The 27,464-nt window shown below is 40.9% G+C and overlaps 1 long non-coding RNA gene across 1 annotated transcript; it reads left to right on the plus strand.

Moving 5' to 3' along the window:
* Window positions 1-1,751: 1,751 nt before the first annotated feature.
* On the plus strand, window positions 1,752-16,149 carry LOC123378273. Its single transcript, XR_006582536.1, has 4 exons — window positions 1,752-1,850; window positions 9,282-9,336; window positions 14,039-14,135; window positions 15,948-16,149. It is a non-coding gene; the product is annotated as an uncharacterized LOC123378273 (long non-coding RNA).
* Window positions 16,150-27,464: the final 11,315 nt, after the last annotated feature.

The following is a 27,464-nucleotide window of genomic DNA, read 5'->3' on the forward strand; positions in this document are numbered from 1 at the left end:
CATCATCTGAGTCAGATGCCACCAGCAGAAGGTTGATTTTCTTTTTTGGTGGTTTGGGTTCTGTAGTTTCCGCATTGGAGTGTTGATCTTTTAAGATTTCTGAAAGCATGCTCCACACCTCGTCCCTCTCAGATTTTGGAAGGCACTTCAGAGTCTTAAACCTTGGGTTGAGTGCTGTAGCTATCTTTAGAAATCTCACATTGGTACCTTCTTTGCGTTTTGTGAAATCTGCAGTGAGAGTGTTCTTAAAACGAACAACATGTGCTAAGTTATCATCAGAGACTTCTATAACATGAAACATATGGAAGAATGAGGGTAAAACAGAGCCAGGGACATACAATTCTCCCCCAAGGAGTTCAGTCACAAACACCACTTTTTTTTTTTAAATGAGTATCATCAACATGGAAGCATGTCATCTGAAATGGTGGCCAAAGCATGAATGGGCATACGAATGTTTAGTATATCTGGAACATAAATACCTTGCAATGCTGGCTACAAAAGTGCCATGCAAAAGCCTGTTCTCACTTTCTGGTGACATTGTAAATAAGAAGAGAGCAGCATTATCGCCAGTAAATGTAAACAAACTTGTTTGTCTTAGTGATTGGCTGAACAAGAAGTAGGACTGAGTGGGCTTGTAGGCTCTGAAGTTTTACATTGTTTTGTTTTTGAGTGCAGTTCTGTAACAAAAAATATCTACATTTGTAAGTTGCCCTTTCATGACAAAGATTGCACTACAGTACTTGTATGAGGTGAATGGAAAAATATTAGTTCTTTTATCATTTTTACAGTGCAAATATTTGTAATAAGAGATGTACACAGATTTCAATTACAACACAGAATACAATATATATGAAAATGTAGAAAAATATACAAAATATTTAATAATTTCAATTGGTATTCTACTGTTTAACAGTGCCATTAAAACTGCGACTAATCACGATTAAGTTTTTAAATTGTGATTAATTTTTGGAGTTAATCGCATAAGTTAACTGCGATTAATCAACAGCCCTAATCTACTCCCATCTTTTCCCATGGTCGGGTGAGCAGCTCATGTGGTAACAGTCTCTTTCTGCTGGTGGTTATCACATGACTGGCAGGTGTAACACCTTTCTATCAAGGAGTGGAGTTATCTATTCATTCCCAGCCAGTAAAAATAATTCTGAGCCTATCTAAGGCAGCTGTCAATGTCCAGGTGTGAGGCATGTATTTTTTTGCGTGATATCCCTATGTAATGAAGCAGGAACAACCGCTCATTGTGCTTGAAATAGGATTCCATCTTGCACACTTAGCTCATACTTACTTTGAAAAGATAGTTCTGCTCCTACTGGTACTTGGCTTATGTCTTCTAGCCAACCTGCTAGTATCACTCCCTTGACTGCCTGCAGTTGGACTGAGGCAATGGGGAGCTTCAAAGTTCTGCAGATCTCTCTGCCTTGTTCCTGGTTTTATTGGTTTTATTTTCCAGCTTTTGTCATCCTCCTGGACGGCCAGGTCTGTGTACAGCTCAACTCCTCTTTCCCCCGGGTCCGTTGCTTTGCTAAGTTTGTGTCTGCAAAATCCAAGGCTTCAGATCAAGTTCCATGGTTCACGCTGCCAAGTGCCACACTGCAGAGGACTCACAGCTCAGATACTGCCACCATGTTTCATTAGCATGATACACTCACCAGACCACAGACAATGGAGAGTTATTAACCTTAATGACTGTGCTCTGATCAAACAATGGAGATTCTAAGGAGGTTCCTTGAGCTGGTAAATCATATCAACCAACTTTCTCTACAGAGAGGGGGAACTGAACAGTAGAAAATCTTTAGCAAGAGAACAAAGGATCCAGGGGGTAGTGGTGCTGGCTGGTGAGTCTTGCCCACATGCTCAGGGTTTAACTGATCACCATATTTGGGGTCGGGAAGGAATTTTCCTCCAAGGAAGATTGGCAGAGGCCCTGGAGGTTTTTCGCCTTCCTCTGCAGCATGGGGCATGGGTCACTTGCTGGAGGATTCTCTGAGGTCTTTAAACCACGATTTGAGGACTTCAATAACTCAGACATAGCTTAGGGGTTTGTTACAGGAGTGGGTGGGTGAGATTCTGTGGCCTGCGTTGTGCAGGAGGTCAGACTAGACGACCATAATGGTCCCTTTTGACCTTAAGTCTATGAATCTATGAACATATCAATGTGAGGGACTGAGAAACACAGAAAGCTTTGGGCAGGAGAGAAAAAGAGACGGGCATGCTTTTGTAGCAGAGGGTTCTGCAGGACTAACAACTGAGTAAGAAGGAAGCTAGCTGACCTAGATAGAGTGAGAAACTCCATGATTTAGAGGAGAAGCCATGTGCAAGAGAGGGAATCTGGACTCCTTCAGAGGGTCTGCCCTAGACCCAAAGAATTCCTCAAAGTGGTGAGGAAACGGAGGCTGAGAAATATGTACAGATGTGTTTATTATTTCGTCTAAATCTGTGTATTCCTCATGCTCTCTAAAGAGTAAACTATTTTAGAATATTGAGCAAAGTCTGTCTGTTTCACTAGCACGTGCCTCTGGAGAGGTGAACTGGCATGACCACCTGTCTGGAGCTCTGGAAAAGGGTGTGCTTAAGCAACAGGAGAGTCTGAGGGTCAGTACTGGCCCCAGGCCTCAGCAGTTGAAATGTGATGTCTTAGCTCTCAGGACGGGATGTGAGACAGACAATCTGCACCCTGCCTATTGACTGCAGCCAGGGGCAATGCCTGGTCTCTAGTCAGGCTCGGGAGGCTTAAAGCACATCCAGCCCATTGAAGAAGGCTCCAAGCACAACAGCCTGGTGAATATCAAGCTAGAAAGCGCCCTACCCATACTGTGTGTGTGACAAATATATTCAACTGCAGCTAGTACCGGGAAGTTTTTGGTACACAAAATGTAACTAGTCTTGGCTAACCTACAAATTCAGGTGATACATCAGGGCAAACACACCAAGTATAGTAAAACATGCAATGAAGTCTTGAATGACCACAAAGGGTCAGGACCATTTAAAACTCAGCTAATCAATGGTACAATCAGAAGCACTCTGCCTCTAAGCACTCTGCTGGGGCATTGGTTCAAATAGACTAATAAGGAGAAATGCCATCTACCGAGTCACTGACACCACTCCTTGAAGCATTCTGGGTGTTATTTAATGATCTCCCGTTGTCAGATCAGGCTTGACCCTGCTTAATTTGAGATCTGACAAGATCACAACCCAAAGTGGGGGGGTCACATAATTAGAAAAGAATTAGAATAAATGCCTTTTCCCTGAGAGTAGCTCACTTTAATTTATCACAGATGTGTAGACAGGTAGATTCAGTTTAGTTGGCTGAGAGATGTAGAGGTTTTTTCACTGATTCTTCCAAATAAGAGCACCTTATATAGTGAACATGCTGTTCACCTGGGTGGAAAATCTAAAATATGGAATTATTTACAGCTTCCAATTTCAATGCAGAGACAAGTCTAGAAATTTAATTTCTCCCTCATGCACACAGTCAATTTTCTGGAGGGGAAATTGCTAACTATGTGGTATCAATGCAACAAGAAAATGAAATGAGAAGCAAATTAAAATCAAATTAACCAAAAGCCAAATTATATACATCTATTTGACAATCCTGATGTAACTGAACTTTTCAGTCTTTGACCCTGCCCATGCAAGATAAAGTTTGTGGGTTCTTATTATAATTGTCTAATGGTGTTTCTATGGGTTAATCATCAAATATAAGTTATAGCCATTTAATTATGAAATCTGAAAATTATTAGACTATTAGGGTGGGAATTCAAAAAGGTAGTTAGGTGTCTAGCTCCCGACAAGCATTTTTCTACATTTGAAATATCTTTGTCCTGCACAGCATTTGTCAGTCCCAGGATGCAGTAATTATCACCTCCAATCTTTTTAATTATTAGGCATATGGCGAGGTTTGCAAAGCTTTAGATGATAAAAGCCATCATGGACTCTTGTCACATGCAATGCAGGAGGTTTTAAGACAGCTTTCTATATGCAGAAAAAATTACTTCTAAATATGTGCCCAAAGCAAGTAATCAACAATCTTTACATATTGACTATGTGGATAGTTTGTTTGCATATATAGAAAATCTCTTTAAATATAGCCTAAGAAAATAGAACTGGTTTCTGATTGGAGCAAATGCAGGGGGAAGGTATGACCTATGTGCAAATGTATTTCACAAAGTTATAGCTGTTCATGTAGCAATTTTAAATTAACTACTGGTTTGATGCACCAACAGGCCAATGTGCATAAATGAGTTCTCTCCCTCATGGTATTTAGTATGCTCCTTGTCAGTAAAACAGCTCCCTTATCTGTGAAATTCCCTTTAGAGTCTCATAGCCTACAAGGATTATGGCTCACCGGTGAAGTCTGCCATCTTGTGACAAGCCTCTTCTATTATAATTCCAATAAAATCATTTTACAGCAGCCTCTATTAATTCTAGACTTTATTAAGTTTAAGGTCTATTGTCTATTCTTGATCCTATGAGCAAGACAATGTATTTCTTTTTAACTATCATTTCCAAGAAGGGACATGCAGTCCATGCCTCCATCTCAACAATTTCTTTATTGGAAAAAAAATTATGCAGTGATAAATGGGATCTTAATTCAACAGAACGGTAACTCACAGGAGGTAGTTGCAATTTGCATGAGCACTCCCCTTCAAATTGCTTCGTTTTCAGCGCACAAGATCATAAAAGTAAAGTTCATTGCTATAAAAATACTATACAATTTTAAATCAATACATTGTTTCATTCTTCCTGATTTAAACATAATGTGGTCAAATTCCTGATGGAGGTAATATTATTTAATTCAGATACCAATCACCAACTATATTCTAATATTTGTGCTGTTTATGCAGGCCGAAAACATACCAAATGTTTTCAACACATTTCTTTTAGTGCCTTTCATAAAGCGGTACTGTGGGGCTTAATTGAAGAGCCAACCCTTGTTATTCCCTCAATACAAAATTGTATAATTTGCAAGTAAATTGCAAAAGACACTGTACATTGAAGTCAATGGCAAAACTTCCAAACCAGCAGCTTTATTTCCAGGAATGGGTATAAATTAGATTTGGGCTGTGGCTTTCTGAACTGAAAGGAAAACAGTCGGATAAAGAAAAATCCAGTACATTTTGGGTTAAAATTTCCCAGCAAAAGATTGGAGAAATAGAGATTTTTTAAAAGGGTTGTAAAACCGGCATAGCTCATTGACATTACCCAGCACACAATACATGAAACACAATAATAAGCAAAACTGTGTATTAGCCTCAGGCCAGTAAGCAAAAACCAGGTGCACATTTGGGCTCACTGGGTAGCAAACAGAACTATCTAAGTATGTTCTTGTTAACGTGTTTTTGCATCTGTTAATCAAGCTGCAACCTTTGTGTGCAACTTCGGTGTTGACAATATGTTCATCTTGGGGCAAGGTGCTTTTGCAATTTAGACATGCATCATAAAACTGACATTGAATATAATCAGAAAGTGAAGCATTCACATCTAATGCTTTAGATATGCTTTCCATTATTCAGAGCAGTGGCAGAATAGCCACTTGGCCTACGGGGCCTGTGCCCAGGGGCCACGGCCAACTGGGGGGCCTGGAGCCCTGGGCGGTTGGGGAAAGCCCCCGTGCCCTGACCCCACTCCCAAGCAGCGGGCCCAGCAGGCGGGACAGCACGGCAGCAGGGGAAGCACCCCACGTCCCAAACCCCGTTCTTCAGCGGCTGCATTGGCAAACAGCAGCAGGGGAAACCAGTGTGCCCCTGACCCCACTCCCCAGCATCCACGCTGGGAGGGCATGGTGGGCATAGCAGCAGGAGAAGTCCCCAGTGCCTCCCCGACTCTGGCAGCAGCCAAGTGTGGCAGTAGGGGAAGCCCCCAGCGCCCCCGACCCCGTCCCCAGCAGAAGCCTCAGCAGCACCGTGACGCTCGCTGCGGCCCTGGAACTGGAGGAGCTCTCACTACCTGCTGCAGCCTCCAGGCTGGTGAAGCAGGGGGACAGGGCTTCTCCGGTCTTGGGGTCGGAATGGAAGGGACCCTAGGTGGAAGAGGGGCGGGGTCCCAGGGAAGGGGCGGGGCGGTGGGCAGGGTCACATGTGGATGGGCAGAACAGGGACAGTGCCACAGGTGGACGGGGCGGGGTGCCCCCCCTTACTTGCTCTGGCCCAGGAAACCCTAAATCACTTTTAGTGCCCTAATACTGCGTGTATTGCTTTTTGCCACTAGGTATTTAACAACTGAAGAATTTATCTCATCAGATTATAACAGCCTCAAAATAACTAAAGTGTCGGTTCCAAAATAACCTTGTCAGTCCCTTTACAAGTGGATCTGGAGAGAAACTGAGCTATGGAGTAAATGGATGTGAGTCTATTAAATCAATAGCATTGCACCCACTTGCATCAGGTTGGAGTTTGGCCCAGAGATCTATTTATAAAGTTTGTTATCAGCGTGACTTCAGCAATATAAAACTGAAGAAAATCTCACAAATAATGTCCACATATAACAAATACAGAGAACATTTTTCTCTGATTGTAAATTTTAGTAGGTTTTGTGGGAACACAAGAATTCCATTTAAAAAAAATCAAATTTGTTTTCACTCTGGTGCAGAATAAAAATGACACCTCTCTTGAAATTTTTGAGAAAAAAGCATGCGAGATACCCACTTACCCCAGAATAGCCAATAGCCCAGTGGTTAGGGCACTCAGCTAGCATATAGGAGACCTAGATTCAAGTCTACTCTGCCTGATTTAGAACCAGGAATGTAGGGTCTCCCACATCCTATGTGAGTGCCTGCTGGGCTATAAAAATCAGTATTTTTTTGTTTCTCGCGGTCTTTCCTTTTGCTGATACTCAGTATGTATAAATAAATATTCATTGGGCAAAAAAGAGAGACTGATTATATAGCCCAGTGGTTAGGAAACTCTCCTCAGGTGTGGGTAATCTCAGTTCAAGTCTCTGCTCTGAATCCGGCAGAATAGAGCGTTGAACATACATCCCAGATGAATGCTCTAACCATTTTGCTGGAGGAGGAGAGTGGGTTTCTCTCTCGCTAACCAGAAATTCCATCTTGGACCTGAGAAAGTTTAATTGAAACCAACCCTTGCCCATAAAAAGTTTCAATAAACAGGCATTTTCTGATGAAAAAAATGTTGTCAAAAAATTCCTGATCAGTTCTAGATTTTAGTGCATGTATTTAACTCCCTTAAGAAGGCAACAGAGAATACAGGGTGTTTGTTTGTTAATTTTTAGATATTTCAGTGTGTAACCCTTCTGCCAGGTGAAGCCAGCAACAACCAGGACCCGGTTCATTATCTAGGGGTTCCTCTCCATCAATACAAAACAGAACTAGCTCAAGCCCGCACCCAGTAACCTGGAAAAATTACACACCACCCCGGGTTCCTCTAGAGGCAATACTTCCCCACTCGCAAGCACAGAGTCTGAGTATAGAAAAGAAACATTTTAATAAAAGGAGGGAAGTAACTCAGCATTAATTGAGAAAAACTGCAAACAGGGTTCATAAACATAAACCATGAGCAAAAGACCCACCCCCGAGTAAGTTGGGCATTGTACTTTCCCACTCACATTCTTAAGTTCAGCAACCCAGAAGTCCCTTTCACATGCCTGACCTTTCTCTGCACTCCCACAGTTGCTATCTTGGTCAGTACAAACCCAGAGTTCACCTCCCACCCTGGGTGCGGGATAAAGAGACGTCTTACTCGCCACTGGCCACTCACCAGCTACCTGCTCACCGCTCTCCTTGTGCTCCTCCACCAGCCAATCAGCTGACTGCTCATCATATATCTCCACTGCTGCCCTGCTAGCCACTCATCATGCCTCTCTGCTGCTGCCCTGCTGGTCACTCATTTGTCAGCTGTCAGTCACTATCTGCCTCTCTGCTGTGACCTCTGCACATCAGTTTTTCAGTGATTGTCAGCTCTTTTGCAGGCTGACCAGAAACATTGCCTTATCTCAAGTGATTCCAACTCTTAACAAACAAGGCAGAAATGCAGTCCTACCACAACGGGTTTCAGCTCTGATTGAGCAATTAAAATAACAAAAGAGGCTCCAATAAAGCCTATTTAGCTCTATTCTTTTAACAGTGGGAAAGAAGGAGTTAAGCCAGCCTGAAGAAAAGAAAAGCTAGTCCTGCCCTTACTTTCACAAGGCTTTGGCAGTCAAACCCCTGGCTCAATTAGGTCCTCGCTGCTAAGGGTGAATCCCCCCGCATTTTGAATAGGTTAAGCACAGTCCTGCTTCCCTGCATTCCCACAATAATTACATTGATAACGCCATTTCACTACCCCTGCATCTAGTACTAATGTGATTTGTGACCCAGCACCAGCCAAGTTGATTACAATGAGCAAAACACCTCTCCAGCTGCTGAATATCTAAGCAAAGCAAGAGCAAACTGTATTTACATAACCACACCCAGAGTCTCTCCCGTCCCAGCTAGCTGTTAGGGAAGCATTCATTCAGACCCTGCTTACAAGTGTATGCAAATATTCCACTAGCAATAGAAATGGAAGTTTCTTCTAGTGATTAATTCTTTGTGTGTTCTATAAGTTTTAATATGAAAATAAAAATTAACATGGGCTTTGAAAGTTTCTCAAAGTGTTGTTTTATTAGAAGATAACATTTTACAAGATAGTTTTCTTTTATTGGATGTTTTGTTTTATTGATGTATTTTGATTTAGCAAGGACATATCAAAGACTGTGAATGTTTGCTGAACTGACTCCATAAAATATCTTTGGTAATTGCAATAGGATATAGAGGCACTTTGGGGTTTCGAACAAAAATACAGGCCAAAAGCAACCCACAACATTCCTTGAAAATAGATTGATAAATTAATTGATTTTAAGTTCATATAGGACCATTATCCTGTAATATGACACCCTACATAACACAAGCTGTAATACTTCACCTAGTAATTCCTGTATCAAGCCCATAACTTCTCGTTGAACTAGCATAGGCCTTTTTAGAAAGACATCCAATCTTGGAGAATCCATCCTTAACACACTTCACTCCTGTGGTTACTACATGGTGAGCTTGATAGGTAGTCCTTGTTGGCCTACCAATTAATGCAGGAGAAGCTATACAACCTTTTGACCTTGCCTGGGTAAGAAGGTGGGAAATTAAAGCCAACAGGAAAGATTCTGTCCCAAATAGTTGTAGTGGAGAAGTTTCACCTATACTTGAACTTGTTGGCATCTGTTGCTCACTATAGTTTGACTGGGAAAGAGTAACTGGCCTCAGACCCTAAATAAAAAGGTGGTTTGTTTTCTAGGAAAGATCTTATCCAGGAGTGGATGGGAAACTTTGCTGACTGGCAGAACTCTAAGGTCAGAATTTTCAAGGCACGTTATGTATTGAAATATGCAGGTAGATGCTTAAACAGGTGGGATACAACTGTTGCATGTGAGCCAATGACCTGTAAAGACATAGCTCTTCCAGCAAAGAGAAGGCAAGGTTGGATTTATTCCAGGAAGCTGCCTGAGTTTTCTGAACAGATTTTATTATTGCTATCTGTTTTGTAGTGGTGACAGCTCTTCTGGACGTGGGTCATTCAGATTATAAGCAGGTTATAAGCAGCTACTTTTTGAACTGTTTGTCATTTCTGGGAATTTCAAATCTGCTTACTTTCTGCACTTATACAATTGGCTTTATCTGCATTTCTTATCCAGCTATCATTTTGTTTTGCCATTTCTGTACATAGTATATGGCATTTTTAATATTACATATTCATTGATGGGGACACCTACTGCAACTTTCTGAATTCATGTAGAGACTTAGCTCTATTTTATATTAAACTTTTTGGGGATCAAGCCATTTTTCTCTGTCTCCAGTATTCAAGTGATGGGGATCTTCTCAGTTTTTTTATATTTGGTTTGATATAGGGACAGGGTTTCCTAGTTGAAATATTGAGTTTAAGATACTTTTGTTATATGCTTGTGATTGTATTGGGGTTTCATTTAAGAGGATAAAAATTGAGACTGCAATCTGTAGGAAAGACATGAATGAATTACACCAATCATAGAGAAAAGAGTACTTTAAAATATGGAGCATCTACCTGACTGATGCTGAGGAGTGTTAAACAGAATCTAAACCACCAAATCCTTTTGCCAAACTTAATCAAGTAAAATACACTTTTCCTGAAATCGCTCCTACCTTATCTTTCAGTCGTCAAACTATTTTTCCATTAGCTGATGTAGATAACTTTTTATCCTGTTCTTTGTGAGAAGGTGGTACGTTAACTTTAAAGTTGCATGATATATTTAGCAATTAATCAACTCCAAATATCTTTTTAACCAGTACTTGCTTACTTTAAATGAACTGAAAAAGGTTTTATTACTTTTAAAGATAAACTTGCATCACTGTACTGGCATGGGAAAAGGCTTCCAAACTAATTTGTGGGTAGCTGAAGGATTTGCCTCCTCTGATTAGATTCTTTAAACTGGATGTGGCGTTAGAAATTTGTACTACCTATTTGTTAAGTACTTGGGATTCAGTGATCAAGCCGCAGGTTGTGAACACTTGTAAATCAGTCAAAATAAAGGGAGGTCACCTGTCATGCAGTGAACTGATACACACATTACAGTGCAATTAATAATGACCAATTCCTTTTATGGAGTCAGTCATGAACTCTTTGCACAATGAAAAGTCTTATTGCCTTAAGTGGGAGTTTTATGTATCCTAGGATTTCAGGATCAGGCCCTAAAAGAGAACTTTCTAAAATCTTGTGCTTCTTAGCATAGGTGAGCTATCATTACCAAAAAGGATTCAAGCTCAGGATATGACTAGCTTAGAATCTGATCCAGCGCCCACTGAAATCAGTGGGTATCTTTCTGTTGGCTTCAATGGGTGCTGCATCAGGCCCTCAGTGCTTCCTTATTAAGATCCAATCCTGCTGCCACTGAAATCAATGGCAGCAGGATCAGGCCTCCATTTTGGCATACATTGAGAAGAACTGATGTCATTAGGCCCAGTCCTGAAAGTAAACTAATATACTACTTTTACTGTGAAATCAGTGGAACAGAGAGATACAAAACAGAACATAAAGGTGCCAAAGTAGCCTGTTCAGTGCTAAGTATCACACTGCACAAAATCCATTTATGGACAAATCCTGGCCCATATCTGGGCAGTGGCACTGGGGTTTGGGGAAAGAGGAGAGGACTAGCACACCTGCAATGGAAACAGTTGGGGGATGGATCTATGTCCCCCCCCCACTCCAATAATCTCATGGAAGTGAGAGTGGGACCTGGCTATGTTCTGCGCACACGCAGGGGGATGGAGACATGAGCAGAACCTGAAGGAGAGGCTGGAGTGGCTACCACAGTGTACAAGTTCAGGCTGGCCACCATGGAGCAGGTAGGACTCCCCAGCCCAGCCTGGTCCTGCTTTCTAGCCACCGTGGGTCCCAACAGACACCCTAGGAGCACATGCGCCAGCTGCTGGAGTGGGTGGGGGACCAGGACAGGACACAAGCACCTGGTGGGGGGCTGGAGAGTATTGGCACACAGGGCACCAGCTGTCAGGAGGGGGTGAGGGGAAAGCACTGGGAACTGCCTTAGGAACGGCCATAGGAACTACTGGCACACCCCTTGACAACCTTACGCTGGCAGCCCTTCCCCCCACATCTCCCACCTTGAGTATCAGTAGCTTCCCTCTACCCCCCATTCACAGGGAGATTCCGTCCTCTTCCCCCTCCCCACCCCCTGCTATGTGGCAGTGCCCTCTGATCTCCACACCACTGGGGGAGAAATGGAATGCTGAGGAGGGACCCGGTCTTCGTAGTAGCCAGGGATCTCCCACACAGCCACCCAACCCCACTCCGAACTGCCCTGTATGGGTACGGTAGTGCTGGAGAATGATATGAGAGGAGGCAAAAACCCCTCTCAGTGTTCATGTGGTAGGGTGAGGCTTCCCCTTCTGAGTGGCACTGGCAGCAATGGGGACTATAAAGCTACCAGCCCAGAAAGAGCCCTGAATATGAGTTCCAAAATGGCACTTTCATGCAGGAGAACAGATCCACTGGAGACCCAGGCCAACATTCACTCACCCAAGCAATCTAGATTGGAGGGGAGATGACACCACTCTCCCAAACCAATCCTCCACTTGTACACATATCCCCCTCCCCTTTGGCTGGTCCACAAGGGTAACTGAAGCCCCAGCTAATGTGTAGCCTGCATAAAATTATTTCAGTGCAGAAAGTCAGGATTTGGTCCAAGGCCCACAAAATACTGCATTAATCAGAATAAAAAATAAAGGGAAGAAGAATCAAGTCACAAGTTGTATATACACCACTGTTTTTTCTAAAGCATGAAATGTATTTAACTTCATGGTCAGACAAGGTAATACTGTGGATTCATTATAAATATTCCATTACAGTTTAGTTTTTAAAGGAATCCATAATTTCAAAAGTCCCAAATAACCTTAGTTATGAGACAGAGACGATAGCTCACAGGAGTTATTACTTTAAGGTTTCAATCAAAGTAGTTCATTATGTAACTGAACTATGACTAAGTTTTACTTTAAAGATTATTCTGTAACTGACTCCAAAAAGCAGGCCTCAAGGGGTAATCATAAGTCATGTCATACGTAACTTTAACAACACATACACACACACAGGAGATGTATGTAGAGAACATGCTCATGTTTAATTCTAATACATTAAAAATCACTTGTCCATGAATTTTTAACATGTTAGACTAATGTAATTACCTGCCACATTTTCTTAGAGTCCTTACACAAAGCACACTATATTTTAACATGGGCCAACACTATGGGTATGTCTACACTACCCGTCAGATCGGCGGGCAGAGATCGATCCAGCAGGGGTCTAGATGCAATAAATCGATCCCCAAGTGCTCTCCCGTCAACTCCTGTACTCCACCACTGTGAGAGGTGCAGGCGGAATCGACACCACGGTAAGTCGATCTAAGTACCTCGACTTCAGCTATGTTATTCACGTAGCTGAAGTTGCATAACTTAGATTGATCCCTCCCTCTCCCCAGTGTAGACCAGGCCTATGTATCAATGGAAATATATTTATACATTTCTACTCACTTTGAGAACAAGCTGTTGAATGCCCTCAATTCCTATTACCATCACTCAACATCTTAAAGTGTTACCATCATTCAATTTACAGGATTTGGCCCTTAAGGCATTATATAGTGTCAGCCAATTATAAGATTTGCACCTTCAGCTTGATAAGGTGTGAATTAAAGCTGTGTTCATTATCCCCATTTTCTTCCAAGCCATATCATCTTATGCCACTTACAGAGTTCCCCCTTCATTCCCAAGTCAAGGAACATTATCATGCTTGCTTTGTTGTTTTAAATTCACTAGGCACATTTAAAACCACATTTTTGGAAGAAAAAAATCTTGACATTTTTGAAACACTTAAGATTAAAAGTACAAAAAATAAAGTAATAATATTGGGCGGTTTCTTTGAGTTTATTCAGGTCTCTTACAATGTCTTAAACAAAACCCTGTTTTATAATCATAAGAAAGCCTGGTATGCATGAATTGTGATTTATTACTTTACACCTACTGAATAAATGTGTTGACAACAATTAGCCAAATAACTCACTAAACCACAGCCTGCCATATCTTATTCCTTAAATCAACAGCAGCATCATTTTTTGTGCTGCTCCATGCCTCCAACTATCTAGAATTCTCTCCCCTGCTTCTTTCTGAGCCTCATTCGCTTTACATCTTGCTTAAATCCGGACCAAAGTCAGTGATGAATCCTGATCACATGCTACATGAGGCACATTGCGCGTACGCTAAGAAGAAAAACTCTTTATGTAGGACGCTATGCAGAAAGGTACATTGCTCTCCTTGGTGTCAGTGGTCGAACTCCAGTAGCTTCAGTCAGGCCCAAAAGGTGTATTGTAAAATCTTTTTAGCTAACTTGATAGTTTTGTTGCTATATTGTCTTTGCTCATAGTCTCTTGTCTTTCTCTGTCTCAATTTCACTTCTTAATTGATTCATATATTTCTCACTAGCTTACATTATTCTATTGTGATTTCCTTCTTCAGAGCTAATTGACCCAGACACCACATGAAGAAAGAGATACCAGGAATATGGTTGAACTAGGCCACAACTTGATTATGTCACACATCTGGGAATTATCTGGTAATAACTCATCCTTGCAGGTCATCCTTCCTTTTCTAATCTGTACCACCTGGAGGAGTGCTGCTGTCAACTCCCCATCCCCCATCTTGGGGTATGCTGCTGCCAACCCCTCATGACAGCTAGGGTAGGGCTGTTGTCAGCCTCCTACCCGTTCACACCATCATACAAGATTTAAGTAGATAGGGAGTTTTCTCCTCACTGCACTAGTCATTAGGAGCCCCAATCCCATCCCTCACCTTGTTTAGGAGATACTTCTCCTAATCCACTTTTTCAAGGAACCAGACTCCCTATTGAATGGGCATCTGCCAAATTTTGACTAAATTAATTTTACAGCATAACCTAACCACAGGGTCCCCGGGCAGCTGAGAGGAAGTGTGTGGGGAGGAATCTAATGTTGCCCAGGACAGTCCCTCAGTGAAGGAAAAATTCTTTCCCAGCCCCACAGTATGGACCAAAAAACCCTGTTTATACTAATCCCAAGGCGGGTTGGGGGGGTGGAGCTTTTCCTCAGTGCTGCAGGAAGGGGGAAGGATTTATAAAAAGCTCATAGGCTTGATCCACACGCTTCTGTCTAGCCATGGAGCCCAGGAATAGGCTCAGTGCCCACAAAGAAAGAAGAAAAAAGACAGCGCAGGCAGTGATCCAAAGGTTTTCTTTCCCCTGCTGGGTAAGATTTTTTGGCTCCCGAGGAGAGCATTATATCAGGGTAGAGGTGTATTTGTTAAATGAGTCTTTTTGTAATTGTGCACTTGGTTATTCCCCATTCGTTGTTTTTATTTGCACTCACTGCTTTTGTTTCATTTCCCCCTTTACCTCTGTTTTGCAACTTCAATTTGACTTGCATATAGACTCACAAGACAGCTGGGTCTAAACCAGAAAAAGGAATCTAAGCACTTTCAGGTTCGGGGTCTGGATTTGAACTTTGTGGATCAGGTCCCATGCTACCATCTGTTTCGTCATCTGCACATTTGCAGAGGAGAGAATATGTGACTGACTCAAGAGACAGACCCTTCAATACTATTTATTCTGGGATTGTAAACAAGACCAGCTAGAAAGAGGATATATTGGTTTGAGGGATATGTTAATACAGTATGTTAATTTCTTTGATGAACAGACTGACAAAGCCCTGACAACGCCCTGCTCTCAATTATTCTGTGTCATAACCTATTCTCTCACTTGATCATCTGCAGGTTGATATACTGGTACAAAATCATAAATGTACAGTATCCTGTCAGGGGACTTCAGATCTATAGTGACTCATTACATTAGCCTCATGTCGAGTGTACCACTCGGATATCCTTTTCCTGGGCGTGAGCAGCCAAAGCTTAAGGTCTCTCTCCTTCAGCAGTTCCAGAGTGATGCTGACTAAATCAAGTGAAAAATAAGTGTATTTTCATGACATATTGGTTGGCTGTAAAACAAAATGTGAAAAGGAATTGAGATAGTACAAGATGGGGGAAGAGGATTAAAACTCTCTTGCTTCACTAAAAAAACAACTATACATCTGCTCAAATCGGCATGTAAACTAGAGCATTTCTCTTTTACTTTTTATCTCTGTATTTGTTTCTTTGGATAGGCTACGTACACTATGTTTTTGTAATCTGAACGCTATTTTAGGTTGGTGTTCAAGGTGTCTCGCAAAGAAAAGTTGTATTTGTGTCCTTTTTAATTACTGTTATTCTTTATGATGTACAAAAAGACTGTTTTTAAGTTCCCTCTTTCTGTGTGTGTGTGGTGGGGGGTGTCATTTGTTTGGTTTTTGTTTTTAATAAATAAGAAAATCAAGACTTAACTACCCTGTTTTCTTGATAGATTCTATGGAAGACTGAAGAACTGATAGGAGCATCACACTAGGAGTACCTTGAAAATAAACCTGATTAAAGAGAAAATAACTTGAAAATCACAATTCCATCTGAAAATTGTGTATAGCTACTGTTGTCACAGGTAACAACCCCCAAGTGAGAAAACTGAGATAGTTAAGGTCTCACAGCAAGTCAAAGGTAGAGCCAGAAACACAGCCGAAGTTTTTACATGTCTTGTGTTATACGTATGTTGGAGGAGAAGCAGCTTCTCTGGTCTGTTTTCCAGACCCTCAAGATTCCAGGCTAGTTATGAAGGGAGCATCAGTAGGCTATAATCTGTCAGCTAGGGGTATAGTGTTTATGCTACTTGCTGATCATGCATATAGTCTGCTGCTTTTTAAAGGAAAAACAGCGTAGATCTCCATTCTCCTTACCCCCTCCACTCCCAGTGGACCTGAGCCATCTTACCTTTCACCAGCAGCATGGGGCTGGAGATGAACTCATGGCCACCACTGCTCTGATTATCCCCAATGCAGAGTCCTCAAGAGGATCAAAGAGAGATCAAAAAATTACTGTATTTTGTGTCCACTAAAGGGCTTCTGAGTACAACTTTCTAACAGAAAAGTTAATCCATATTGAACAAACAACAAAAAGTGTATCTACAACACGGGTTAGAAATTATTCAACAAAATGACAAGTCCCCATCCCTTGATATTACTTTTAGCTTCATTTCCTTTGATTTTACATATGGAACAATTCAGAACATCAAAATGGTGTGATACTTTAGAACTTTTTTCTTATAATGCCAGCATTCATAATAGTTATAATTTGCTTTTCAAACAACCCTTGAAAAATCCATTAAAACAATCATAATAAAGCCACTGGAGGATTATTGTTGCATTGGAATATCAAAGAATTTAGCATGCATTGAGGATTTATTGTCATATGAAATATTCAAATGTTAATGATACCAATTTGCAATGCGGTGTTCTTCTTTTGATTAGATGCTATACATCAATCTGACATCCTTAATACTTTTTGTTAGGCTGATAAATGAAATCAATTTTAAATTACATTATTCAGTATGCCTGCCATTTAATTTAGAAATAAAATTATTTCCTTATAAATCTTAAACAATAAACTATAGAAATGTAAACACACCACAACAGATACTGTTGCTATTCTGTTGTCTGTAATGTTTATTGTAAGTTGCATGCATTTCCACCCCCAATGTCTCATTTGTATCTCTCTTTTTTTAAACACGGGAAACTGGCAAAATATTTTTTCAGTAGCTTTCTCTCACTGGACCCTTCTCTTCCCTCCTCAACTAATTTTTTTAGGCCCCAATTCAGCAGGGCCCCAATTCAGTAAGGTCCTTAAACACAAGTATAACTTTAAGCACATGAATAGTCTCACTGATATCAGTAGGATTACTCATGTACTTAAATACCGTACTGAACTGGGATCCAAAGCTTTTAGGCAAGTGCTTACGTCCATCCCTATTCAGAAAAGCAATTCCCAGATTCTTAAGTCCCATTGATTTATATGGGAATTAAGCACATGCCTAAAGTCAAACATATGCTTAAGTCCTTTGCTGCACTTGGCCCTGCAGCTTGCTCCTGACTTCAGCAGGAGCTGTGGGAGTTCAGCACCACTCTGCAGTGCTCAGCACCTTGCAGGATTGAGCCTATATTTATGGTATTATAGAAGCAAGTGTTGTGTGTAGCTGAAATATCATTGCAGGAAGTTCGTTGGATAATGTAATGATGATTACTGAACTTTTCAGTGTAGCAGGCAAAGTGCTTGAAAACTATTGCAGAGAGCAGAAGGTTTAAAATGAAATCTTAAAGAGGAAAACAAAACAAAAAACCTTCCTTCCCAGCCATCTGGCTTTTGTCAGCTAACCTTTTAAAGTTGTACCAAATCATTTTTCTTAGATCTACACAACCCATTAGTCGAGTTTGCTGTAATCAGGGCTGGCTCCAGGCACCAGCCGACCAAGCACGTGCTTGGGGCGGCGCCTTGTAAGGGGCGGCCAATCTTGGGGTGGCGGGTGGTGCTCAGGTTTTGGGGGGAGCGGGGTTGGTTCGGTGGGGCGGCGCTCGAAGTTTTTTGGTTTTGTTTCAGCAGCGTGGCGTGGCATGGTGTGGCATGGCGCGGCGCAGCACGGGGAGATGTTTTGACGGGGCAGCGCTGGGGGGGGTGTTACGGTGGCACGGCGCTCAGGGGGAGTGTTAGGGCGGCACGGCGCTCAGGGGGAGTGTTAGGGCGGCGCGGCGCTCAGGGGGGGTGTTACGGCGGGGTGGTGCTCGGGGGGGTGTTACGGCGGGGTGGTGCTCGGGGGGGTGTTAGGGCGGCGCAGCCTCGGGGGGGGTGTTACGGAGGGCTGGCGCTCGGGGGTGGGGGTGTTACAGCGGCTGGCACTCTTTTTTTCTTGCTTGGGGCGGCAAAAAAGTTAGAGCCGGCCCTGGCTGTAATACACCTCATAATTTGCCCCATTTAAATCCAGCTCAGAGATGTGACTTGTGCAACAAGTATTATGTCATGGAGTTTATGATAATTGTTGTTATCCCCCACGTTTTTTTTTGTTTCATTTGTCATTTATTACTATGCTGATGGCCAGTTGAGCGTGGGAGTTTGATGCAGGTAGAATTTCACAGTGTAAGAAAACAATCCCTCTCCCAGAATTGATGGAAGCATAGCCAGTGACTTCACAGGGAGCAGGGTATGGCCAAAACAGTACGGCATGTTTTGTTTTAAATGTTTGATTAAAGATTTGTATAAGCATACAAAACGTTACTGAGTGGACAAAGCAGAGTTAATTTTAGCTTTGATGTTGAAGTAGGACTTAAAAATAATAATAATAGAACTTTTCATCAAAAGATCTGAAAGGCTTTGAGGTAACCATGCATCATTATTCCCATTTTGTAAATGAGAAAACTGAGGCACAGTGAGATTAAATGCTTTGCCCCAGGTCACAGTGAGTCAGGGGCAGAGCTATGTTTCTCTCTTCTATTCAGGTTCCTATACCACATTCTTCCCCATAGCATCTGAGCTCTTGGGGTGAAATCCTGGTCCAACTGAAGTCCATGGCAAAACTCCCACTGACTTCAGCAAGCCCAGAATTGTACCCTGGGTCTTCTGATTGCCTCAACTGCCCTATCCACCGTAGCACACATGTAACAGGAAACGCTTTTAGGTTAGCATCTATATTTTCAGTGTAGACTACCAGTGTCTCTACTATCTCAGAATATAAATGGAGGTTTTGATGAATGTTTCCATTGTTTCCATCTAGACAGACAGGCTTTAGTTATCAGTGCTCTGTGTGAGCTACTACCGGGTGTCTCCAAAATTAAAGTAATTATGGATAAGTGTTCACTTCCAATTAGGGTTGCCAACCCTCCAGGATTGGCCTGGAGTTTCCAGGAATTAAAGATTAATGTTAAATTAAAAATTATGTCATGTGATGAAACCTCCAGGAATACATCCAACCAAAATTGGCAAACCTACTTCCACAGATGCCTCCCATCCTGCTTTTCAGCACTTTAGACTCCCACACATAAAGACCAAGCCTATCTACCTTCCAAGATTCACTGGGGACTGGCCTGGGTTTAAAATAAAGAAGGTAATTTGTTTTTACTAAATTTTACATTGCAAGTCTTAAAATAAAAAGTAAAATGATCCCAAAATAAATTTACTGAAAAGTTTTATGCATCAGATGCCACAGTTTTATCCCTTCAAAATTACGAACATGACAATGTACCAACCTAGGAACAAAACATACTTAGAGATGGTAATGAAATATGATATTTTACTAGTCTGCTGACTAGACATGCAGAACTTTTCAAGGCAAACCTTTCATTTATTTGAACTCCTTTATATTGGCATTTTTCAGCTCTTCCAAATACACTTCTACCCCGATATAACGTGACCTGATGTAACACGAATTCGGCTATAATGCGGTAAAGCAGTGCTGGGGGGGGGGGGGCTACACACTCCAGCAGATCAAATCAAGTTCGATATAATGCGGTTTCACCTATAACGTGGTAAGATTTTTTGGCTCCCGAGGACAGCGTTATATTGGGGTGGAAGTGTATAAGCTTTAAACCAATATCAATCAGCAATTCAATATATATTGCTTAGTTTACAGGAAAATAATTCAAGTGTTCTGATTGCATCCTCCAAAGGAGAGAGGCAGAAAAGCAGTCATAGAGATAGTGATAGGATAATGTAAGCAAAAGTGAAACAGGCATGTAAAAGTTCCCCTTGCTTTTAGTTATGTGGGATCTATTGCTTTCCTCCAATACATACAGATGAGCCACTAGATAGAATACAGTTCTGAAAAGCTGCTCGTAGACATTTACCCATTGCAATATGACATGAGCTGGCCCGAGTATACATTTTGAAAAATAAATTATAAATAATTGTAGAAGACCACCACAATATTGATGCAAAAATGGTTATTGATAAAAGTGTTAATATTTAGTTTTATACTTTTAGACTATTGCATTCTTCACTTTGCCTTTACTGAATTTTAGGAAATACCTGTAATATTTTCATATGCATTATGCTTAGAGACTAGGACAGCTCACATGCTTATGTTTTGGTTGCTTATATAATGAAATATAATGTTCTAGCTAATTCTGAGGAAAATCTCTGCTTTCCATCACCGGTAACAGGCATCAAGTGTCAAGGAAGATAACATTCATTAGCCATAAAACCATGTTTATTACCGCCAAATGTTATTACGCTGACTCTGGAATGCGGATTTATAACTTCTTTTTGGCTTTAATATTCTATATCATGTTCTTTTTTTACTATGTTTTGAAAGATGTATGTAGGTGTTAGTTATTGTCAAGGCTACGATTTAATCACAGGTATTTTTAGTAAAAGTCATGGACAGGTCACGGGCAAGAAACAAAAAAATCACGGCCCGTGACCTGTCGGTGACTTATACCATAAATACCCCTGACTGAATCTTATGGGAGGGAACTTTGCCGGGGGGAGCCCGCAACACCAGCTGCAGTGGGAGGGAGCCCCAGGGAGCCAGTGGCTTCTCCGACTGCCACCGGGGGAGGAGGAGCCCCCAGGGCCAGACGCTGTTCCAGCCACCCTGGGACTGATGCCAGGAGCCACTGTGCTGGAGCACCTTTGGCTGTCCTGGCACCACTGCTCAGGTGCTGCATCAGCCAGCTGCATCAGCCACTGTTCAGGCGGTCCCCGAGGCCAGCTGCCCGGGGCTGCCAGAGTAGTGGCTGATACAGCTGGCCCCAGGACCAGGCTCCAGCAGTGGCTTCGGCAGCCCTGGGATCAGCCACACTGGCCACTGCAGATGTCATGAAGTTTGTAGGAAGTCACAGAATCCATGACTTACGTGACCTCTGTGACAAACACGGAGCCCTAGTTATTGTGATTCATGCTTTGTTGAGAACCAGTGGTTCTCAAACTAGGGCCACCGCTTGTTCAGGGAAAGCCCCTGGCGGGCCAGACCGGTTTGTTTACCTGCTGCGTTCTGCAGGTTCGGCTGATCACGGCTCCCGCTGGCTGCAGTTCGCTGCTCCAGGCCAATGGGGGCTGCAGGAAGGGTGGTCAGCACGTCCCTCTGCCAGTGCCGCTTCATGGAGCCCCCATTGGCTTGGAGCGGCAAACCGCAGCCAGTGGGAGCCGCGATCGGCTGAACCCGTGGATGTGGCAGGTAAACAAACCAGCTCAGCCCACCAGAGGCTTTCCCTGAACAAGCAGCGGCCCTAGCTTGAGAACCGCTGGTATAGGAGTCTGGTTGCAAATTGTAAGTGATTACAAATTGTAGGTTGTAAGTCTAGAAATCATTTGGCCAAAAGGAAAACGAACAACACTGTCTTACCAAAGAAAAGGACACATCCCTTGTGGATCAGATAATAATTGGTATAAATATGATCTTTATCTCAAGAAACAGAGAAAGAGACCTATTTGTGTAAAAATCTGAATAGTGTTTTTGTGCAGGCCATACCAAACAGGGGTGATACTTAGGATGCGTTACCAGAGCTATAAACACAGACATAAAAGAGTGCTTTTTTTACCCCTCCACTTTGGCAAAAGGAAAACCTTAGTTTCAAACCCACACAAAGAATTATAGAAATATCCATATTGAAACTGATTTCTTATATAAGCACTCTAAAGTCTTCATTCTTCAAATGTTAAGGAGAACATATTTGGTTGGGAAATGTTTTACAGAAGATAATCATTACTACAGATTTAAGTTTCCACATAAAGGTGAAAGCTTTTGCCTTCCTTCAAATGCTTGAGATGGTATAAATTTCTTTTGAGATGTATATTTGTCAATATTTTCTATCTTAATGCAAGCATTCATCTAATAATAACTGCCTGATGCCACAGTTATGTGACTAGCAAGATGTTTTATGTACAAACATAGCAAGGTCATTTGGTTACTAATGCAATTTGGATCTAAAAATTATATTAATAGGGGGATTTAATAGGTGATCTTGCAATGCTTACGCAAGTCTCAAACTCAGGAAGACAAGAAAAAAAAGACAATATCTACTCTGATGACCATTTAAGTTTAAAGAGTCTCTTTAAGAATCAATTATGGTTTTTTAAAAAAGCTATTTATGAGAGCTGAAATATTTTTATACAGAAAACAGGATTACGTGGACTTATTTGAAACAGATTTTCAACTCCTATTAAACCCTCATGAAACTAAAGGGATATATCAGAAAATGGACTAAATAAAGAGTTAAAACTCTAACTCTGAAGATGTTCTTAGACTTTCCTACAGCAAAGACAAAAGCAATTACAACCCTGCTGCATACATATTAGCAGACTGCATATTCCTAAGGAATGCTACCATGACCATCCCACAAAGATGCTGAGCCAATAAAAGGTGACCGCAGCTGATATTTGAATTCAGTAAAACCCCTAAAACAAGGGTGTCTTCCATCGTCAATGAAATTACAAAAAGAGAGGATTATAAATCTCTCATCTGAAAGACCAACACAGCACACTCATTTTAGCACACTTAGCACAGCCTGTGCATTCCATCTCTGCAAGCAGACACCCACAGCAACAAAACAGCTAAGAAGAACAAAGAAGCCACAACACAGCATCATGAAGCAGCAATCTCCCAGCCCTGCATTGCTTCTGTTACATGATGAAATCCATTAGATGATAGCATCACTGATGAGATGGAGTTTGCAAAAGTGCTGCCAAGGAGCTAGATTTAAATTGTTCTTGTAATAATTTTAATCAAATATTAAAATGCTCTTGTAATTTAAGATATTAACAGTTTCTCCTTGTAAATGCCAGACAGTTTAAGCTATGTAATCTTGGAGAGGACACATTAGCAAAAGAGAGAAATAGTGAGATTTTATTTGAATGTAAGATTCTTAATATTTGTTAATTTCCCGGTCTCAAATCCACTCCTTGAATGGCTTCTTTTAAGTAACTACATTTTAAAAAACTTCAATTTTATAGGACTTAGTTAAGCTCACTTTTGCCATTAATAAACTCTTTAAGTTATCTATGATACACTAATACAAGACTCAGTCCAAATTTTGAGAATGATATACTTTGGTCTTAACTTACCTAGAGAAGAGTATTCCCACTCTTGGATATTGCAGGTGATTAAGGTGTAATTTCTGTTGAAAGAGCTCCACACAGAGGAATACAGAAGAGACTATAACTGAAGTAATCACTATTTATTCATTGTATTCGGTTTCAGTTTTCTTTTCTTTCTTTTTCTCTTTTTAAAAATAAGAGATTGTGAATAATTGTGATTATTTGGCTTAATGTTAATCGTGGTGTCCCCTAAGGTATAGAAAGAACCCATGTGACACATCTCTGAATTGGCATTGAAAGAGAGACTTGTAAGATTTCATTTTCCATTCTTGATGACAATTTTTTAGTCATTTTTGGTATAAAATTACTTGATGCTTGACAACTTAAATCACTCCTGTCTCCCCCACATATTAATCCAAATGTACACTATCTATTCAGTCACCTGGAATGAACCCAAAGGCAAATTTCCAAAATGTAAAATACACTATACAAACTTAACTACACATATACCCAGTAGAAAATGAGACATTCAATAGTACTGAGTAAATGCAAAAATACATGTTTTAACTATAAATATGTATATATGCAAATACTTCTCCAATAGACTGGATGGAATCTGAAGTTGCCACTCCATTTTGTAGGATTAACAATACACATTTTAAAGGGTACAAATAGATATACTTCTAATATGTGTAAAATTATATAAATACATATTTATCTCCTAGAGTTCCCCAGCACATTACATAATAATTACATATTTATATTCTTTAGAAAATCATATTTAATTGAAAGATTGTTATAACTTTGATGTTAGCCACAAGATGCATGTTAGTAAAAAAAACCCTGCCTAAACAAACCACTTTAATGATGGTTTAAAAATCAGGGGAAACTTTACTATTTAATAGTTAAACACCATATATGGGGGTAAATTTTCATGTATTCCATATGCACATTTAAGTGAGAAATCAACAGAATGTTTTGCTGCAATGTGAGAACAAAGTTTGCCCACATCGAGGTTCAGCAGTGGCAAAATTCTTCAACTGTCAGGCCTGCCAGGGGGTGGATGGGATTATTTGTGCATGCCTATACTTCTGCTGTCATCCTTCTACTTGATTCTGAAAGAAGCTCTTGAGAAGAAGGGCTTGGTGACTAATCACATAACAACAGGAAGCCCTACATTTCCTTTCCTTTCTGGCCCTTTCTGAGCCCAACCAAGCACCATGGAGTAGTTAGCTATGTACTGTAACTTATGTCTTTGTTTGCTATGTACTGTACCTTTTTATTTCTAAGGCTTCTGCTGTCTGCAGAGGTGGGGTGAGAAATTCTAGTCCCATTGAAGTCAATGCAAGTTTTGTCATTGGTTTCAATGGGGCCAGGGTTTCACCTAGGAAGTCATTTTGTGTTCAGTTAAGCACAACCTGTTACAGCGAATGCATTCACTGCAAGTTCTCATGTTGACTTCACTTTTGTTGTTTCTTCTCATACTCTAAACTACAGGTCATTCTAACTCAAAAACATACAAATACATTTGTTGTTTCTAAAGAAGTCCTCTACAGTGCCTCCCTCTCCTCTAACAAACCAGCTTTTAGCAAGAATAAAGGTCAATGCCTCCATCATTTTGGGAGAGCTACATCTTCATAGCTCACTTGTGAGGGTAACTCATGTTTTTATTGCCCATACTTCTTTTCCCTCTGCCTAATCCAAAACTCCTGAGGAGTTAGAAGATGTGGGCATAACTTCAGCTGGTATCAGCTGTCATAATTCCACTGAAATGGAGTAATGACAATTTACATCAGAGGAGGATCTGCCCATAGGTAAGTCTGTCTGACTAGGACTTCATCTCTAGGCGGCTGTGGTACACCTATGTTTTAGGTGCACTGGTTCTTTTTGTTCTCCTAATGCCATGGTACAAGAAGGGTCAGAGTTGGTCTTTATTGTTTAATCATTAAACATTTTCATGATGTTAAACTAATATATGGGGCCTGTAATTGGCTTATGACATCTGATTATTAGGCTCCCACTCTGCTTTATAATCTTTCAGCAAGGTATTGGCAACCAGCAAATGACTCTGAAAAGCACATTTTAATTAAGAGCTTGGCAGTTTATTTTCCCACCAAGATGCATGTGAGTAATTCCCATGAGTATTAACAGGAGTTACATAAATGCACTGAGGAATGGATATATATTTCCCTTTAATTTTGAAACACAAGTTAGTGTTTGTACGTGCATGAAATGGTGTTGTGTGAACTTGTAGAATGTTTATGGAGAGCAAAACGAGTGATGCTTTGCTTTGGTATTACTCAACTATAATACCCTGTCAGCAATAATGTTCAGTAACGTGGTTCAAAAGTATATTAATGTAAAATATATTTGTGTGGCTACCGCTTTTATTAGCTACAACACATCCAATCACATACTAAATAAAATGCTAAAAGGGACCACAAAGTACTACTGTAATATGAAAGTATGTTGATATATTTCTGTTGGGAATGCTGTTCATGGCTTTTACAGCTCTTCGCAATGTTGCATGCATATTGTTAAGGCCAAACAAGCAGTTTTATCATGTTATCTATCTTTCTAATTGTAAAAAAAGAGGCTACTCTCCACCCCTGTATATTTTTTCAAATGAAGCTGTTCCTTCCTAAATTTGTTTAACTGTTAAATGAAGAAAATGCTACAGCTGTAAGAATATTGACCCTAATTCAGATCCCATTTACACCAGTGAAACTCCACGGGTTTCAGTGCAGATATTCCTGCATAACAACAGCATCAGATCAGAATTGGGTCCATTTTAAATTTTAAATTTTAATGATAAGGCTGGCCTGAGGTCATATGGGCCTTCTGAACATTGAACACTATCTAGGAGAGGGGAAAACTTGACCCACTTTCAACCCTGCTTGAATTCAGGTTCCTCAGAGCATAATGGAACTCCCGTGTGGTCACAAGGTTTGCAAATACTGAGGGCTTGCCCTTTTGAATGAACATTAAGGAATCCCAACTTAAAGCTCCCCATGTGTACACAAAATTGGGTAAGTGCTAAAGGAGAGGCAGTGAGGCCTAATGAATAGAGCAATAAACTGGGACTCAAGACCTGGATTCTATTTCCAGTTCTATTACTAGCCTGCTGGGTGATCTTGAGCAAGTTATTTCACGTCTCTGTGCATCAGTTTCCCTATCTCTAACATAAAGATAATGACAATCAGTTTGTAAATCACTTTGAGAACTGCTGATGAAAAGTGCTGTACAAGCGCTAGGTATTATTATTATTATTATTGTTGTTAATGAAAACTAAAGTAAAAAAAAAAAGGATATCTAATCATTCCAGTGTCTTTGTACTAAGCATTTTCTCAGAGGTAGACAGTCTATTCGTATTACAATTCCTTAATTTTCCCCACTTCTGTTGCTTACATGCTGGAAGTGATTTTGAACTTAATACTCAGGGAGGAAAGACAAAACAAAAAATACGGCCCTGTTGGCGATATAGTGACAGACAAGAAAATCCCAAAAAGAACAGAGTATTTTTAAAGTATGCTCAAATTGTCACGTGCATCTGTTCAAGCTCATTTTCTTTTAATCATTACTGCGGTGCTTATGTTAGTAAAATAAGGGAAGCAAACTAAATGCTGGAGCAGAGTAGAATTGTTATTATGCACTCTCCAGGACTTGTTCCATGTACAGTAGGTGTTTACTGCCATCTTCTGGGAAGCCTGAAAACTGTTCTGTCTTACACATGTAGGTCTGGTCTACCCTAAAAGGTTAGGTCAACCAAGTTACATAGCTCATGGCTGTGAAAAATCCACCCTTCTGAACAACTAATCTTTGGTGTAAACAGCAGTAGGCTGATGGAAGAATTCTTCTGTCAACCTAGCTGCCACTGCTATCATGGGAGAACCCCAGGTTGTGTCTAACCGAAGCACTATAGCTGTGCCACTGAAGTGTTTCAAGTGTAGACAAGCCCATAGCTTCTCATTTT

The sequence above is a fragment of the Mauremys mutica genome, chromosome 10, assembly GCF_020497125.1.
Source record: "Mauremys mutica isolate MM-2020 ecotype Southern chromosome 10, ASM2049712v1, whole genome shotgun sequence".
NCBI lineage: Eukaryota > Metazoa > Chordata > Testudines > Geoemydidae > Mauremys > Mauremys mutica.